The following is an 18657-nucleotide window of genomic DNA, read 5'->3' on the forward strand; positions in this document are numbered from 1 at the left end:
TCACCAGTAATTTTTGGCAGGAACTCTTCAGGATACAAGGCACTCAACTAAAACTCTCCTATCACCTGCAAACGGATGGTCAAACTGAAGCCGTCAATAAATGTCTGGAAACCTACCTTAGGTGTTTCACTTCAGAAAAGCAACATCTTTGGGTACAGTGGTTACCTCTGGCTGAATGGTGGTATAACACCAACTATCATGCCACCACCAAAATGACTCCCTATGAAGCAGTATATGGTCAACTCCCTCCTTCCCCTACTTCTTATCTCAAGGGGTGCTCAAAAGTACAAGCAGTGGATCAACTCCTACAACATCACGCAACCATGCTCGCCCATCTTAGAAAGAATCTTCATCAAGCTCGGAACCGCATGAAGCAACATGTAGACCAGCATCGCTCAGAGCGCCAATTTCAAGAAGAGGATCAGGTCTTTTTGAGGCTGCAACCATATAAGCAAACATCACTCAAAGACAAGGGTTGTCAGAAACTATCTCCAAAATTCTACGGACCATACCAAGTACTTCAGCGCATTGGAGAAGTGGCTTACAAGTTGGCTTTGCCACCTACTGCAAAAATCCATCCAATTTTCCATGTCTCGTGCCTCAAGAAAGTGATTGGGAACAATTGCAGAATTCAAACCAGTCTACCTGAATTGGATGAAGAAGGTTCAATCTGGCTCCAACCTGAACAAGTCCTAGACACACGAGACAGGAATTTGCGGGGCCGCATCATTAGGGAAGTCCTCGTCAAGTGGAAAGACACCTCTCCGGAAGATGCAACTTGGGAACCAACCACTATTCTTCAGCAGTTTCCGTAGCTTCAGCCTTGAGGACAAGGCTAGTCTTAAGGGGGAGGGCATGTTAGGGTCCCACCCTAACCCCCTTATTTATGTAATGGGATCGAGTCATAGTCAAGAGTCAATAAAGCCCACATTAATAATTGTAAGTGGTTAACCTGCAATTAATGACGGGACCACAGTTAGTTGCAAATGGGCCGTAGTATTAGATAGATGGTAATAATAAAACCCATGGTATTGATCCTTGGTATTGCATGTATGAGTCATATATAAAGGATAGAGACTCCCTGTGAGGAGCATCGTGTCTTATTTTTGTATCGAGCTCTGCTCTATTGGAGGTTGCCCCCTCGAAGAGGCCAGTGAACATTGCTTTCTCAATAATAAAGTATTTGCTGTTGTCTCTCACTATTCTATGTTCTGGGTATCTTTCTTCGCATATTCTGTATTTGGGTATCTTTTGCAGGTTAAGAGCATAACATATAAGTATTAAATATAGACTCTTTAAGATTGAATCTAAATATTAAAAATGTTTAGAGAAAAGAATGGGAAATCCATATGCAGTTCTTGTTGAATGCAATATTTATGTCTGTCATAAAATGAATTAGTTAAGAAGGGGCAACATAAATACATAGGTGGAATTGCTAAAGAGTTTAAAACTTATAAGGTAAGGTAGATTGTCTAAACATGGAACATGAGATATTATTCTTAAGATAAAAGAAAATATAAAAATTGGAAAAAAGCCATTACCCTCCCATATATAAATTATGGACCGATATATTATAGAATGTACGCATCGAATATTTAGCTACCCAGGGGTCAATAACATCTACAGCGGTTCCAAGATGCTTTTTATATCATGGTGGACACGCCCCTCGCCCGAGGACCAGGCCTACTGTTTACAACAAACCTCGTTTGTGACATCCCATACTCAATTACTTCACTATGCTATTCTTCATTTGCATTCATTGTATTGCAAGAATTCACTACAATCGTAGATTAATCCGTAAATGAAACAAGTTATATGTATGAGCTCCATAAAAATCTAATCCAAAAGCAGAGTCTGGATCATTTAACTATGACCCGAAATACATAAATGTAACATCTAAGGCTCCTTTCTCCAATGAAGATTGCTAAGAGCTCATCAAAGCAGGCTATGCTATCAATCATGCAAAAATGAAGCTAGGCTCTGAGATTCAAACCTATCAAAAAGAAAAAAAAGAAAAAAAACTAATAGAAAAGTGGAGACATTTCCAGTTGAGGTGTGCATCAGTGGAATCAATCACCTACATTAAAGATGGGGAAAGGTTCCGTGTGTGCAGCCAAGAGTTGTTCTCGTGGGTATCGATGCCACTGGATATTTTTTATGCCAATAACTATGAAGCCTCAAATGGCACCCAACCTTGCCCTAGTTACAACCCTGCTAGTTTGGCAAATCTAAAGGTTTCAAAGATTAATGCAGCCTACTGTTTTGGTAACAAGACGCTTCAAGGCCATATATTTGTTCCTTTTGAAGTTTTGGTGAGAAGACAGACTTCTCAACTCGTAGATCCAAGCATTTAGTGTGCATGCTTTATTATGATGAGTTAATTAAGGTATTATGGGCACTGTTTACTTATGCACGTTGGGTATATAATATTTGTACGGGCATAACCATTAGTTAAAAACCATCCATGTAATATTCTCCTCGGCAGAATATCACAACAAGGAGAATGGGTGTTCAGAGTGCTTCCAAAGCACGTTTAGGCATCGATCAGGTTTTTCCTCCTCTCTCCAGAGCATCGCAGTGTTTGGCGGTTGTAAGGTGCTCTATTTCCATACCAAGTGAAATAATGATTCGCCATGCCCTGCGCCGGAGCCGGCTTTGGGGATGGGTCGCCACTAAAATGAAGCAACTCTAATTGTGCTAGCTCATGAAGATATTAGAGGGCTACAAGTCAGGCAAATGTGTTGGAGTAAAGCTGATCCTAAAAGTCCTACATGGGGATTGTCAACAAGGAATGGAGTCTGAATCGGCATACGTTGCTAAATTAATCATCAACACCAAGGAGGATAGGGTGTAAACAAAAAAAATCTCGGTTGCTGCTATTTTCCATTGCACTACAGACAACTACGTGTGTAATAAGGATGATGTGGAATTCATCCACACTTTACGGCTCAAGCTTCAAACAATGGTCCTAATCATATAATCCTAACTTGCATGGCACAAATATGCCAATAGTTGGCATGTGCTTATGGTGGATATTGGACTAGTGATTATTTTTAGCTGCACCTGATGATCGGAAACATCCAGAGAGCTCGATCTCATCTAATAATTCAGAGAGGTAAGAAAATATTCGACCCCAAAAAGTCATTTACGACAGGGTGCTTTATTTCCCATGCACGGTTGAAAAAGTCATGTTTTTCTGTAGAATTTGGATAAACACCACTTGGGGTGACTACGGTCATGTTTTATAAACAATAATAATGTGGTTTCTTGCTTTACCACAATTCTGGGAGGTATGCAAGTTGGCCACAAAGCCAACGATGTTGTTTCTAAGGGAAGGATGGAAGAGAAGCCAGAATTCGATTTGTTTCCTTCTGTCAACGTTGAACTTGAAAACAGAGGTGGATAATGATTATCCTCACCCTCCTCGGATTAAGTAAACTACTGGTTTTTTTTTCAAGCGATAAATATATTGTATAAGGTATGCATGACGTGGTAAGTAAGAGAAGTTACGATGTGGAATAAAACCATCTTTCATCTTGATTTTTAGGAAAGCACGTTAGTATCTAATGTTTCCTGCCTTTGGCGATCGATCGCTGGCTGGATAAGGCTTATCCTAGGAGGCAGAAGAATGGATAATGACCATCCAAATTCTGAACAAGCACTCTCTCCTCCGATGCACATAACTAAGAGAACAAATCCGATCATCAAGATAGAGTTGACGATTCAACTGGAGATATCACCGTCGTTTTCGAGTTCGTTGAAAGGAAGCACAATGCAACAATTGATTATGCTCTCAATGATGCCTTCAGATTATCTATGTAAGAAAAAAAAAACACATACCTAGTGGGTAGGAAAGCACAGAGCAAGCGAATTTAGCGACGCTATCTCTTGCAGAGCTGTGAGTCTGTTCACATGACTATGCATCTCTATCTAAATAAGGGTAATTTTAGATAGATGGATTAATGCATATTTTTGGAAGCCTCATCTTGTTATGGATATTGGTATTTAATGTTCCTCGATTCAAATATTGTTTTCATTCTTCTATGAGGAGAATGTTGGGTTGTGTTATATTCTTTCCACGACTAGCCCACGTAGTTAACCGGGGGTTAGAGGGGAGGAGGTCACAAGGGGTTTGTGGGGTACCCGTAACCCTACTTTATGGGGTCCGGGGCAGTGCCTTGGAAAATTTTGGTTTTGGACCTTATGTTAGGTTGGGCGGACCCACCTATGGTTTTGTGCATGATTTTCGCACATGTTTTTGGATGCGATGGTTTTCGGTCCATGGTTTTGGACGCGATGATTTTTCGGTCCATGGTATTGGATGCTTTGGCATGTATAAATATGTATTGTAACATTGAAAGGAATATAATGAAAAATAAAGCTGGTAGTCCCGGTTTTGGGATCCAAGGGAAATCTCTGTGTATATGTGTTTTATATGTTATGCTCTCGCATTGTTTATTTTCTGTGTCTTAGAATTCGTATGCAAGTAATTTCTCTATGGGGTTAAAACCTACATTTGGTATCGGAGCAATTTTGGCTTCAAGGGGATTCCTTTGTTGCTGAGGGGTTTCGCTCGGACCTGTGGAAGATCCTGTTCAGTGGGAGATCTGTGAGATCGATTCTGGTGGTTAAAGAAGATGGCAAGCAGTGGAAAGATAGAGATCGAGAAATTTAATGGTCAGAGTTTTGAGTTGTGGAAACTCAAGATGAAGGATCTGTTGGTGGATAAAGATCAGTGGATCGCGGTAGATCCGGGTACTAAACCAACGAGAGTGTCCGATGAAGAATGGAAGAAGTTGGATTGGAAGGCAAAGAGCACAATACGATTGTGTGTCTCAGATTTAGTATTGATGAATGTATTAGGGGAAGCTACGGCGAAGGCTTTGTGGGACAAGTTAGGGACTTTGTACCAATCTAAGTCTCTGGTGAATAAACTATTCCTGCGGAAAAAGCTGTATAACCTAAGGATGAAAGATGGAGACTTGGTGATAGAGCATCTAAACGCATTTAATACTATGGTAAGTCAGTTATAATCTATTGATATTACAATTTCAGATGAAGATAAGTGCATCAGTTTGTTGTGTTCTCTACCAGATTCGTGGGATAGTTTGGTTATTGCAATAGGTAGAAATGCAACTGCCTTGTAATTTGATGAAATAGTCTCATCCTTGCTGACGGAGGAGATGAGAAGGAAAAATATGGAGAGCCAGAATGGTGATGCCTTGTCTGTACGAGGACGGTCCCAGAACAGAAACAAAAATAAGTCATCGAGTGGGAGATCTAAATCTCCAGGAAAACCTGTAAATGTGGTGTGTTGGAAATGCAGAAAGGAAGGGCATTACAAAAGGGACTGTAAATCTAAAGCTCCTGATAAAGGAAACGGCTCTGATGATGCTCCTTTTGTAGAGGCAAAAACCACCTCAAATGAAGATGGGGATGTGTACTTGGCTTCTTCAAGTACACATGTAGATCATGAGGCATGGTTGATTGACTCAGGTGCATCCTTTCTCTTCACTCCCCATAGAGAGTGGTTCTGCGAGTATGAGAAATATGATGGTGGTGATGTCTTCTTGGGGGATGACAAGAAGGATAGAGTCATTGGTCGCGGAAAAGTAAAGTTGATGTTGCAAGATGGAAGGGTTAGAACACTTCCAGGTGTTCTACATATTCCTGCATTAGCTAGAAATCTGATTTCTGTAAGCAAGCTGGATGATGTAGGTGTAAGAACAGTGTTCGAGAAGGATACCTGCAAAATGGTTCGGGGAGCACTAGTATTGATGTGGGGAGTTTGGATTGGAACTCTGTACAAGTTGCAAGATAGCACTGTTATTGATGGGTGCAATAGTTCTATGGTTCCTGAAAGTGGAGTAGAAAATCTAGTGGTCTCTGGAGAGAAGACCATGTTGTGGCATCAAAGGCTTGGACATATTGGAGAGAAGGGTCTTCGAATACTTCATGGTAAAGGTATGGTAGAAGGTATGAGTAATAGCTCTCTGGAATTTGATTTCTATGAAAATTGTGTATATGGGAAGCAAAATCGGGTGAGTTTCCCCTCTAGTGGTAAGAGGGCGAAACAGATATTAAGCTTGTGCACAATGATGTGTTTGGACCTGTGAAGGTTCCATCACTGGGTAAGTCTGTGTACTATGTATCATTTATAGATGACTTCTCAAGGAATACATGGATATATTTCCTTAAGAAGAATCTGAAGTCTTTGATAGGTTTAAAGAATTTAAGGCTCCAGTGGAAAACCACACAGAGAAGAAGATAAAGGTGCTGAGGACAGAGAACGGTGGAGAGTTTTTCAGTAAGGAATTTGAAGAATTCTGTAAGAAGTTTGGTATATCACGGCAGAAGACTACTCCATATACACCTCAGCAAAATGGAGCTGTAGAAATAATGAACAAGACGTTGATGGAAAGGGCAAGAAGCATGCTTAGTGGTGCCAGGTTAGGACAGGGATTCTGGGCAGAGGCGGTGGATACTGCATGTTACATAGTCAACAGGTCACCTTCATCAGCATTGGAGGATAAGACTCCACAAGAGGTATGGACTGGTAAGGAACCTTCTCTTTCACATCTAAGGGTATTTGGATGTGTTGCATATGTACATGTTCTAAAGAAGAAAAGAACCAAGTTGGACAATAAATCTGAAAAGTGCATCTTTATTGGGTATAAGGATGGTTTAAAGGGTTATAAGCTTTGGAACCCAACAACAAGGAAGGTTGTGTACAGCCGATATGTGGTGTTCAGAGAGGTGAAAGATGTTATTAAACATGAAGTCCAACGAAAGGAACCTGAGAAGATAGAGTTTGAGTTAAAGGATAAATAATCAGACTCTACAGCAGAGGAGGAATCAGAAGATGAAGAGCCACAAACTACGGGTGTGAGAAGATCAGTTCGAGAAAGAAGGCAGCCAGAAAGGTATAGTCCATTTGCTTTCTATTCAAATTTTGCTTTATCTATTACTAATGATGATCCCGGAACTGTGAAGGAAGCAGTAGATTCAGAGGATGGAAAACTCTGGAAAGAGGCCATGGTTGATGAAATGGCATCTTTGCACAAAAATGAGGCTTGGGATCTGGTGGAGTTGCCGGCTGGAAGGAAACCCATTGGTAGCAAATAGGTGTTCAAGAAGAAGACAAATGCAGAAGGAAAGGTGGAAAAATACAAAGCTCGATTGGTAGCAAAAGGTTATTCCCAGGTGCTGGGAATTGATTTTGGTGATATTTTTTCTCCTGTTGCCAAGGTAACTTCTATTAGATTAATTTTATCTGTTGCTGCTGCTTTTGATTTTGAGGTAGAACAGATGGATATGAAGACAACATTTCTTCACATGGATCTGGAAGAGGAGATCTACATGAAGAAACCTAAAGGCTTTGCGGTGAAGGGTAAGAAAGAACTGGTATGCAAGTTAAAGAAGTCTTTGTATGGGTTAAAACAGTCACCAAGGATGTGGTATCAGAAATTTTATGCATTTAAACGGGGACTTGGCTTCACCAGAAGCAAAGCAGATCACTGTGTGTATTTTAAATTAATTGGTGACCGTGTTATTTATCTACTCTTGTATGTGGATGATATCTTGCTGGTTGGAAATGACAAAGAAATTATCTAAGATTTGAAGAACCAATTGTCCTCCAAATTCGACATGAAATATCTTGGTGCTGCAAACTATATTTTGGGCATGGAAATTAAAAGAGATCGGGTAAAGAGGAAGCTCTGGTTAAACCAGAGGAAGTATGTCGAGATAATACTGTAGAGGTTTAATATGCAGGATAGTAAACCGGTGAAGGTTCCTATTCCTGTAGGTGTAAATATATCTGCTGAACAGTGTCCCAAGACACAAGAAGAGGAAGAGGATATGTCCCGTGTTCCATATGAAAGTGCATTCGACAGCCTGATGTATGCAATGGTTTGTACTAGACCAGATATTGCACATGCAGTGGGAGTATTGAGCAGGTTTATGTCAAACCAGGGAAGGAGTATTGGACAGTAGTGAAGCGGGTTTTCAGGTATTTGCGTGGCACTAGTGATTATGGTTTGTGCTACCAAGGAAGACCAGGATTGGACAGCGTGTTGGATATTCGTGGCTTTGTTGATGCAGACTGGGCTGGAGATCTGGATCACAGAAGATCTACAAGTGGGTATGTGTTTAATCTATTTGGAGGTGCAGTCAGTTGGATAAGTAAGAAACAATTTATAGTGGCACTATCAACTACAGAGGTAGAATACATGGCAGACACTCATGCAAGCAAGGAAGTAGTTTGGTTGTAGAGATTGTGTTCAAGTATGGGGTTAGTACAGGAAGCTATAAGGATAGACTGTGACAGCCAAAGTGCAATTTTCTTGGCGAAGAACCCCGCATATCATTCAAAGACAAAGCACATTGATGTTGAGTATCACTTTGTGAGGGATATGATAGAAGACAAAAAGGTGTTGCTGGTAAAGGTAGACACTTTGAAGAATACTATAGATGCATTGACAAAATCTGTGAGCTCTGAGAAGTTCTCTTGGTGTAGAGAAACAATGGGCGTTGCAGGGCTGGATAAATGACGAAGCTCTCTTGTGGTCCCCTGTGGAAAGAAAACAACAAGTGGGAGAATGTTGGGTTGTGTTATATTCTTTCTACGACTAACCCACGTAGTTAACCGGGGGTTAGAGGGGGGGAGGTCACAGGGGGTTTGAGGGGTACCTATAACCCCACTTTATGGGGTTTGGGGCAGCGCCCCGGAAAATTTTGGTTTTGGACCCTATGTTAGGTTGGGCGGACCCACCTATTGTTATATACCTAGGGGGGATAATATGGGGTACCTCCCTTGGTACCCCATATTATACCACTTGTTATAGCTCTGATACCACTTGTTATAGATCTAACCCAAAGATATTATGATAATAGAAATAACCCAAGAATAACAAGATGGAAATAGATAGAAATGCTTCTTTATTGATATCAAGACCCTTAAGGTAGGGCAACACCATACATTCACTCCTTAAGGAAGGAGAACACTCCACAAGCCATATGCCTGTTCATACAATAATCCTTGACTATATCCCATGTGGAGTCTCTAGCCTCTATATAGGCCTCATACATACAATACCATGGGTCATTACCATGGTTCCCTCATACCATCAACTAATACCATGGGCCCATTACATTATTATTAACTACTTGTGGTCCCTTACATGACATGGGTTAACCACCTTATTTATTACTATGGCCCATCCCATTATTACATTATTACCTTGGGTACCTCCCTTGGTACCCCATATTATCCCCCCTAGGTATATAACATTCCACCCCCCTAAGCATGTTTCGTCCCCGAAACATGGGAAGAACATAAATAATAAGATCTACTCAAAAGAGTAGTCCACTGATACCATGCACGTGCATCTAGCCATCCAAGAGAAAGGTGAACCCTCGATCTCGCTGGTGCCTCGCTCGCTTGAGATGGAAGTTGACCGTTGCAGCTCTTCAGTGTTGATGTGTAGTAGGTGGATCTAGGCTCCTTGCTATCCATCATATGGGGGTTGTTGTCCTTGTGGCTAGTTGGTTGCCATCGTGTTGGTTGTTTTCTTGCGGGGTGATGTGGGTGATGATATGTTGAAGTTTTAACCCACGGTGTCTTTTTCTTTAATTCACCCTGCTGTGGTGCCTGTTGTGGTGTCTTCTTTTCCAATATGACTTCAACCACTGAGCCCCCCTCTGATGTATCAACACCTGTATCATTTTCTGCTTCCGCCTATGTTTGTGTTTGATTGTCTATCATCACTGGCTCATCATCTAATATGTCAGACCCTGGAACATCTTCTGCTTCAGCCTCCTTGGATTCTACCTGTTTATTAATGAAAATATCCTGTAATGTAATTTTCTTCTTTTTATACCAGAGCTTCAGGAATTTCTTCTGCACATTAATATTTATAGTACCCACTGATTCCATCCAAGGGTATCCCAAAACAACATCCATGTTATCCATATCTGAAGCATAAAAATCACCATGCAACACATACTTATCCATAGAAATCTTCAAATCCTTATACAATAGAACATCCTCATCATCCACCTGTGTGTTTTCAATGTGTTTTTCTGGAACTTGCAATTTTTTTACCAAATTAACATTGATAAAATTATGCTTGCAACTAGGATTTATAGAAACAATGATCTTCTCTTTCTGAATCAATCCATGAACCTGCAATAAGGATATACCAGTAGAACATAACCCCTGACGTGTCTCATTCTTTTTTTTAGCACAAGACCATTTGTCCATAAAGAGTTTTTCAAATTCTTTATCTGACAAGTCGTCCAACTGTTTGATGCCAAGTGAGTTCCACCATTTGTTAGCCTCTTCTGTCAAATTAAGCCGGACTATAGCTTTCCAACATATCCCATATTTGGACTTTATCCTTTGTATGAATTCTTCAATAGTAGGACTATTATCTTTCCCTGTAAAATATAGCTTCTCCATGAAGAGGGTTTGAGAAAAATTCACTTACTTGGCGAAAATTTGAAATTGTCACAGTTTCGTCAATATTGCTCAGAATCCTTATTATGACCTGTTTTCAGAAATGGAACAATCATTCTGCATCTGCTCATGTGGTAGAAATCTTGATCTAGGCACTCGGAATTTCAGATCTGCGCTGCAACTCTCCCGCCGTCACCAAAATTTCTGCAAAAAGAGCTGATTTTAAATCAGCGATATCTCCCTCATCCGGACTCCGATTCGACTGATTTTTTTTTGAAATTGGGTGATTTTTCTCAAACAATTCAGATCTACAATTAGATTTTGTAGATCTTGCACCAGGACGTTTAGATCTGCGCCGCAAACTCGCTGCCCTGAGAAATTGTCTACAACCCCACTGATTTTTAGATCAGCGATATCTCCTTCATCCGGACTCCGATTCGACCGATTTTTTTTTTGAAATTGGGTATTTTTTTCACATAGAATCCAGATCTGCAATTATAATTTACAGATCTGATCTGCAAACTCGCAGCCCCCGAAACCTTGCAAAAAAAAAAAAAAAAAATTCTCCACGGTTTGCCCAAGAAAGTGCTCTGATACCACTTGTTGTAGCTCTGATACCACTTGTTATAGCTCCGATACCACTTGTTATAGCTCTGATACCACTTGTTATAGATCTAACCCAAGAATATTATAGATCTGATATGAAAATATGAGATAATGCAAATAAACCCAGAAATAACATGAAATGATTCTTTATTGATCAAACCCTTAGGGTAGGGCAACACCATACATTCACTCCTTAAGAAAGGAGAACACTCCACAAGCCATATGCCTGTTCATACAATAATCCTTCACTATCTCCATGTGGAGTCTCTAGCCTCTATATAGGCCTCATACATACAATACCATGGTTCCCTCATACCATCAACTAATACCATGGGCCCATTACATTATTATTAATTACTTGTGGTCCCTTACATGATATGAGTTAACCACCTTATTTATTACTATGGCCCAGTGTTGCACGAAGCGCCCCCCCACGGTTCCAAGCCCCGAAGCGCGTCCCGTACGGAAGCACCTAGGAAGCTTGGCCGGAAGCGGCGCTTCCGAATTCGAAAGCGCCGCTTCGGCTTTTTTAGCCGCTTCCTGGAAATTTGGAAGCGCTGTACGGAAGCGCCGCTTCCGAAGCGCCAAAGCACGCTTCATACGACGCTTCGGGCATTGGAAGCGTGGCGCTTCGGAGGAGGAAGCATACGCTTCTCGTACGCTTCCGTACACTTCCAGAAAAGCTTCCGGAAAATCATTTAGAAAATCGTTTTTTTTTTCAATTTTTTTTTAAATTTTAGGTGAGTTTGCTTGTTGGGGGTGGGTCCACCTTGGGTTAGGGTGACGAATGAAGGCAAAAAAAAGTATAAATATAGCAGATGCTCCCTCATGGTAATGTTAAATTCTTAAAGTAAAAGTGACATTCTCCTTTATTTTTCATTTTCATCCTTTTACTTAAATTTTTAACATTACCATGAAATGACTCAAGATGTTTGAGAGTGGTTCCAGCCTCATTGGACTTTATATGGAGAAAATAGAATTTCATATCCTATTCAAAATTCAGCAGACTTAACAGTTTTCAGGAATTCAGGATCAATGGGATTGTGGCATTTCATTAGATTATATCAAGTATGAAGGTATGCGATTAGCATTTAATCAAGAGCACCAAGCCCTATATGTACCCTAGTGTTGGTGGTGTTAATTGTTAAACTCCCTTGTCACGCGGCACGCCCTTAGCAAAAAATTACCTTTCAATCAAGTCAAAATCATCGATCAAACATGTTAAGCTTTTTCTACCATATTTTAAGTCTTGAATTAGGTAGTTTGATCAAAATTGGGCAAAGTTGACTAATATCCCTAGACAATCGAGGTAGAGGCAAAGGCTAGACAAGAGGAGAAGAATCTAGATTCTAGATCATTAATGTACAATGGATGTTATATCTATCTTGATTTATGCAAAAATATGCATGTTTTCATGTCTTCTACAATTAATTTGGTATTTGGGATGTTTGTTTTGAGTATAAATGCAAAAAAATAATATATATATATATATATATATATATATATATATATATATATATATATATATATATATATATATATATATATATATAGCAGACGCTTCCGCGGACGCTTCGCTTCCTAGATTTTTGGAAAATGACGCTTTGGCGTCCCCGCTTCCAAAAAACGCTTATGCTTCGCTTCCGCTTTGTGCAACATTGCTATGGCCCATCCCATTATTACATTATTACCTTGGGTACCTCCCTTGGTACCCCATATTATCCCCCCTAGGTATATAACACCTATGGTTTTGTGCATGATTTTCGCACATGTTTTTGGACACGATGGTTTTCGGTCCATGGTTTTCGACGCGATGGTTTTTCGGTCCATGGTATTGGAAGCTTCGGCATGAATAAATATGTATTGTAACATTGAAAGGGATATAATTAAAAATCAAGCTGGTAGTTCCGGTTTTGGGATCTAGGGGAAATCTCTATGTATATGTGTTTTATGTGTTATGCTCTCGCATTGTTTATTTTCTGTGTTTTAGAATTCATATGCAGGTAATTTCTGTACGGGGTTAAAACCTACAGAGAAGTCATAGTGTTCATTCAATTAGAAATAATACTTGGACAATTAAAATTACCACCGTAAATAGGGATGCTTAATTGTCTTCATATTTTGTATGGAGATTGTATGTAGAGTCATTCTACCTGGGGAATTTGTAAAGCAAGGAAAGACCACTTATAAAAGTTTGGCAAAATATGGATGCTCAAAAGCACTCAACGTTTCAAGGTGAAGGAATCCTTACTGAAAACCTATTTAAGATGGTGAAAATTTTCAAAATAAATCTGCCATACTTTAGAAAAAAAAATTGGTTGTTCCCATGCCATTCGATTTCCCTTTCTCTGTTGAAAACATTGGGAAAATTTGTTGCAGACATGCAGAATAAGACGTCCCAGTCCTTGTAGTCTGGATATTCACGATTGATTGTGTGTTACTCTCTTATAAGAGATATTTTCCAAAAACATTTTGTTCTTGAGGCTAGATAAAGTCAAGAAGCTCGTAGGTTGAATAAATATGAGTTTTTGTGTTTGCTTGGAAGAAAAATCTCTTAATATAGTTTTTTCCATGTTAACATTTTGGAAATGGAAAAGTTTCTTTGAGTGAAATGGCTCAATAAGCCAACAACTAGTCGTGAAAGTATGATTATATAAAGGAGGAAATGTTAAACCTTAGTAAGGTGTCATGCAATGGTAAAGATTCCCATGAATGATAATAATTAGGATTTTAAATACCATTTTCCTCCTTAAAATGCTAGTATGCTATTTGCCTCCAGAATTGATTAGAATATAATATTATCTCATCCATTGAAGGTCAGATAATATGGAAATTAAAAAGCAATGTGAACACAGAGCACTCTTCAATTCCTCATTAGGAAATGCTCTTACTTACACTTGTTCAATTTTCATTAAGGATATGGTTGTGCTTATGCTCATGTTTGTATTTACTGATATTCAAAATAATGGTTAGGGCTACATGCAAGTCCATTGGATTGGAAAAAAAATTAATCTTATTGAAGTCACTCAGAATATTCTTGCAAAAAATTAAAGCCAGGAATGAAATAAATTATTCTAAGAGGTGGATAGCATGGATGAAGTTAATGATATAGTCATCATGTTATCACAACTACAATACAAGCAAATTGACACCCCTACAAGTGCTATAAAGGGAATTGACTAAATAAAAAGATAATTGTATAAAAGAAGAAATGTTAAACCCTAGTAAGGTGTTATGCAATGAAAAAGGTTTTCATGAACAATGTTAAGAATATAAAGAGCATGCATCTCTATTGTATCAAATAGTAGAGTTAGTGGTAAGTGGCATAGTAGGTAACTGTTATTGCTTGGGCCATAGAGCTATCCCACTCATGATAACATCTGCATGGATGATGATGTATAAGAAGAAATACTTATATTTTGAACATATATGGATGGGTGAGACCACTTTTTTGTAACTTGATCATTACTATGTTTAGTATGCTTCTAATGGATAACTAGATAAATATTTATACATTAAATCATTATGTATAATGATTTTCATAAATAAGCAAAGCCAATTCTAGTTTATCTTAGTAGGATGATTTTTCATGTAAATCTCCAAATTAGTCATATTTGAGCATGTGGAGATTGTAGTTTCAGAAGTGAAGGTAAAATACATATATGCATGATAGCAACTAGAGGAAAACTTGGGCAAAATTTGTATTATGAATGATGAAGAGAAATTAGAAAGTTTTTTCTTAAAACCTCTAACACAAACCATAACATGTATCGGTTGAGGAACCATGTGGAAAACTATATTAGGTAAGAGATTTAAATAAGGATTGGTGAATAAAAACAAATCTCACCTAATACATGAAAGGAGGATTATATAATGGAGGAAGTCCATGGTCGTATCTGGACTTAATTATTGTGTGTGTATATATATATATATATATATATATACCTATGCCTTGTCATCAATAGTTTTACATGTTGTGACCATAGTTTGGTTAAATAGTCATTAGGATAAACATGTTGAAGAGCACCATGCTTAATATCCATGCATTTTAATGAGTTATATGAATTTACTATGCAAGCACATGTGTGTGCAGTATTATAGACTTGTAAGAATATTGTATTTATCAAATGGTTAATGGTAGGATGGTCTTGATGTTATGAATCCATATAAGAAAGAGTCTTGAGTCTAAATAAAGATATATATGCATATGGTGTTATGTGCCAATAGAAAATAGGAAAAGTATGCATGACTATGTTCAGAGTCATGCGGGACAAGGAAAATGAAGGTTACTAATCTTACTGATAGGAAAAATCTTATAACTAAAGTTGTTATAGCATGAAATACGGAGCAAATGCCTTAAAAGTAATGTTGTTCGATTTTTAATACATATGTGAGGAAGATATCATTACTCGAGTGGCACACTTACATATGTTGCCTTCATAAATTCAATAATGACAATTCTCATAAAACTAGACTATGATTCTAGTGAGACATTAAACTATGGTCATCATGCTATAAAAAAAACTTATAAATGGTATAATTGATATGAAAGTATTATACCAAAGTAAAGGATGGTGAGAACATGTTATAGTAAAAGGATATATAACCTGCACAAATTGTCATTCAAATTAATCTTTTGGTTAATGCGTCTACATATAATGTGATTTGTTCTTCGGTTGGAAGAAAGTATGGTTAAGGGAAAATTTAACTTAATAGATTTCGAGGACATATGCATTTTTTGATGGATATGCATAATAGTAATTGATGAAGTAGCACAAATGGTATAGACCATTGGGTCAATTAAATGGTATCCAACAATCTATTTAAAACAGATTGATATCATATAAATAAAAAAATGCATAATTTGTATCAAGCAATTTTGAGAGGTCCTCTTATTGGATTGCATTGATAAGATGTCTGGACAACATAAGGAAATGTTGCATAATTAAAACAAGAATTCATGAAGTAGATAAATCATCTTTTGGTAAAGGGTGATTTAATGTTAAGGATGAGCTAACATGTAAATACCCTGAGATCATAAACACTTACAACTACAAGGAGTGTAGGATTGAAAGTAGTAAAAACTTTCATGCATAACTACACTGAATTATAAATGGCCAACAGGATGTTGAGGCATAAAAAGAGAAAAAGTAAAACATAAGAGGTGAATTAATGATATGATGAATATTAAACTTCAACAACTATGAGTTAATAGTCTTATTTAGAACATTAAGCAGAAGGTATGATTAAGATGAAAATATGCATGAATACAATACTATGTGACTGATATTGTAACCACATGACATCTGGAATTGATTTACACATGACATAAAACTTTCTTAATTACATAGATGAACCATGATAAATGAATGTTGGTATGATACTAACATGGTGGAAAAATATGTGGATAAAGTTTATGTCATGCAGGTGATACCATGAGGATGGTATTATAGGTTGTACCACAACTGGACTATGTACAACAGTACATATGGGACCATATGACTACATATGCTACAAGGTTGAAAAATGAAATGTGTATTGGTGTGTATAACATACCTTGTGTGTAGGTATACAATAGTCATTGGATGGATGTATCGCCAGGTAAACAAACCTGGAGGTTACCCAGAAGAAGGAAAGTAAGTTTGGTATAAGTAACTATGGTTAATCGCAGTTTGGCATACATACAATTACGATGAATATATGTATATGAATATATATTGTGATGTGAAATAATCTGTTATGACCTTGCAAGCATATTAATGTGGAAAATATGCTAACTGATGTATTATATGCAGAGAGACTGCAAGAAGTAGGTGTTCGATAAGAACACAAAGGCTTGAAAGAATGCAAGCAGAGAACATGCATTCTTCAGATAAAATAAATGATAAGCAATAGCTGCTTTAATAATATTAAGTAACAGATTATGATATTTATCATAGTTAAACTTTTGCATCTATAAATTCTCACAAATGGTTTGAAAAAAAATTGTTACAGGTAGCTATGAAAGGAGAGCACTCCTTGAGACCGATGTAGCTATGGAAGGAGAGATGCTATGAGCACTCCTTGAGACCAAGGTAGCTATGGAAGGAGATATGCTGGGAGCACTCCTTGTGACCGATGTACATCAGAAAAAATTGCATCAAATGGCAGAGCCCTGAGAGTTGTTGGTTCAGATACCAACGACCTGTGAACGAAGACATGGTGCAGTGATACACCGAGGACGGTGTAAAATTTAAGGGGGGAGTATGTAACACCCATCCCTTGTGTACTAAATTATTGTAAACCTAAGCTAAGTTAAAGCTAGGTGTGATATCCTCCCTTGTGTGTTAAATGTTTGTAAACCTAAGCTGAGGAAAGCTAGGTTTGATACCATCCTTTGTGGGTTAAACTATTATAAACCTATGCTAAGGAAAGCTAGATGATATGTAATATGAAAACCAAATGTGTTATTAAATAAATTAATAAAATAAATTGCTTGGAGGGTGGAGCACCAAGAGAGAGGAGATGCTTGCCAAATCCCATGAAGAATGGGATAGAGATGAATCTTTCATGATAAAGATTCTAGATGTGATTCTAGATAAGCTTGGATGGATTACAGATCCATCAGATGGATGGGAGATAAAGATCCATCAGACATAAAAGCTTTGCAGGAGATAAATGTAAGGTTTTATGTGGAAAAGCGTCGTGGGAGATAGAGACGAGCTTTTCGGAAAATACCTAGGCAAATGGAAAAATCCATAAAGTGGGACGCCGCTAATGGTAACTAAATCATGAAAGAGGGTATTAAATACCAAGTGCATTGATCAATTGAGGACAGTTGATCCTTGGCAAGATCTTCGGCTCGGGGGGAATAAGAGGTGATTCATGGTTGGGTGGTGGTGCTCCTCCCTCCAAGTGAGGTTTTAGTTGGTTGCATATGAGGGAATGTGCTGTATGTTGGCTCTTAACTCTAAATTTATTTTCCTGCTGTTGAAATGGTTAGATCATTCAATTCAAGAGTATAGTAGGAAGTTATCTCCCTTAATTTAATGAATGAATTTGTATGCCTTTAACTTATGTGGTCATTGTATAGGAGAATGGAACTATACCTGATAAATGATTTTGGTTCTAAGTCTGTAATCATGAAGCCATATCTCCATGTTATTTAATCCATGCATTAAGGTACTATAAGCTGAGTTGTTTTCCTTGATGTATTCCACTTTTGCACTTACATGGCATAAGATACCTATTGATGCTTCTATCTGTATCCTTGTAATTAATCTCATTTTATGCATGTGGATGTGTGTAATATCAAATGAATCTAAAGGTAATCATCATTTTAAAGGACCGGAGTATGTATATAATGCTATATAAAGTATCTAGATAACATGGCAGATAGTGGTGGCTGCATGTGGATCAGATGGTATAATGCCTTTAATGGAATAGTCTATGAAGGTCAAAAGATCTATGGTATGTAAATTCAATAAGGTTCGATCTTCATTCTTTCTCTTGCTTAAGAGTAATCTTTATAATGAAAATGAGGGATTGTTATTATGCATATGTTCTTATTACATTATGATGTAGCAGTAGAACATATTAAGTGGATGAAAACG

The 18657-nt window shown here is 38.0% G+C and overlaps 1 pseudogene; it reads left to right on the forward strand.

Moving 5' to 3' along the window:
- The first annotated feature begins 1636 nt into the window (after positions 1-1636).
- Positions 1637-2692, forward strand: LOC149167047 (UPF0548 protein At2g17695-like; annotated as a pseudogene).
- Positions 2693-18657: the final 15965 nt, after the last annotated feature.

The sequence above is a fragment of the Pinus tabuliformis genome, chromosome 5_1 (genome assembly GCF_031772625.1).
Source record: "Pinus tabuliformis cultivar Carrire ecotype Pingquan chromosome 5_1, CPIR1, whole genome shotgun sequence".
Taxonomy (NCBI): domain Eukaryota; kingdom Viridiplantae; phylum Streptophyta; class Pinopsida; order Pinales; family Pinaceae; genus Pinus; species Pinus tabuliformis.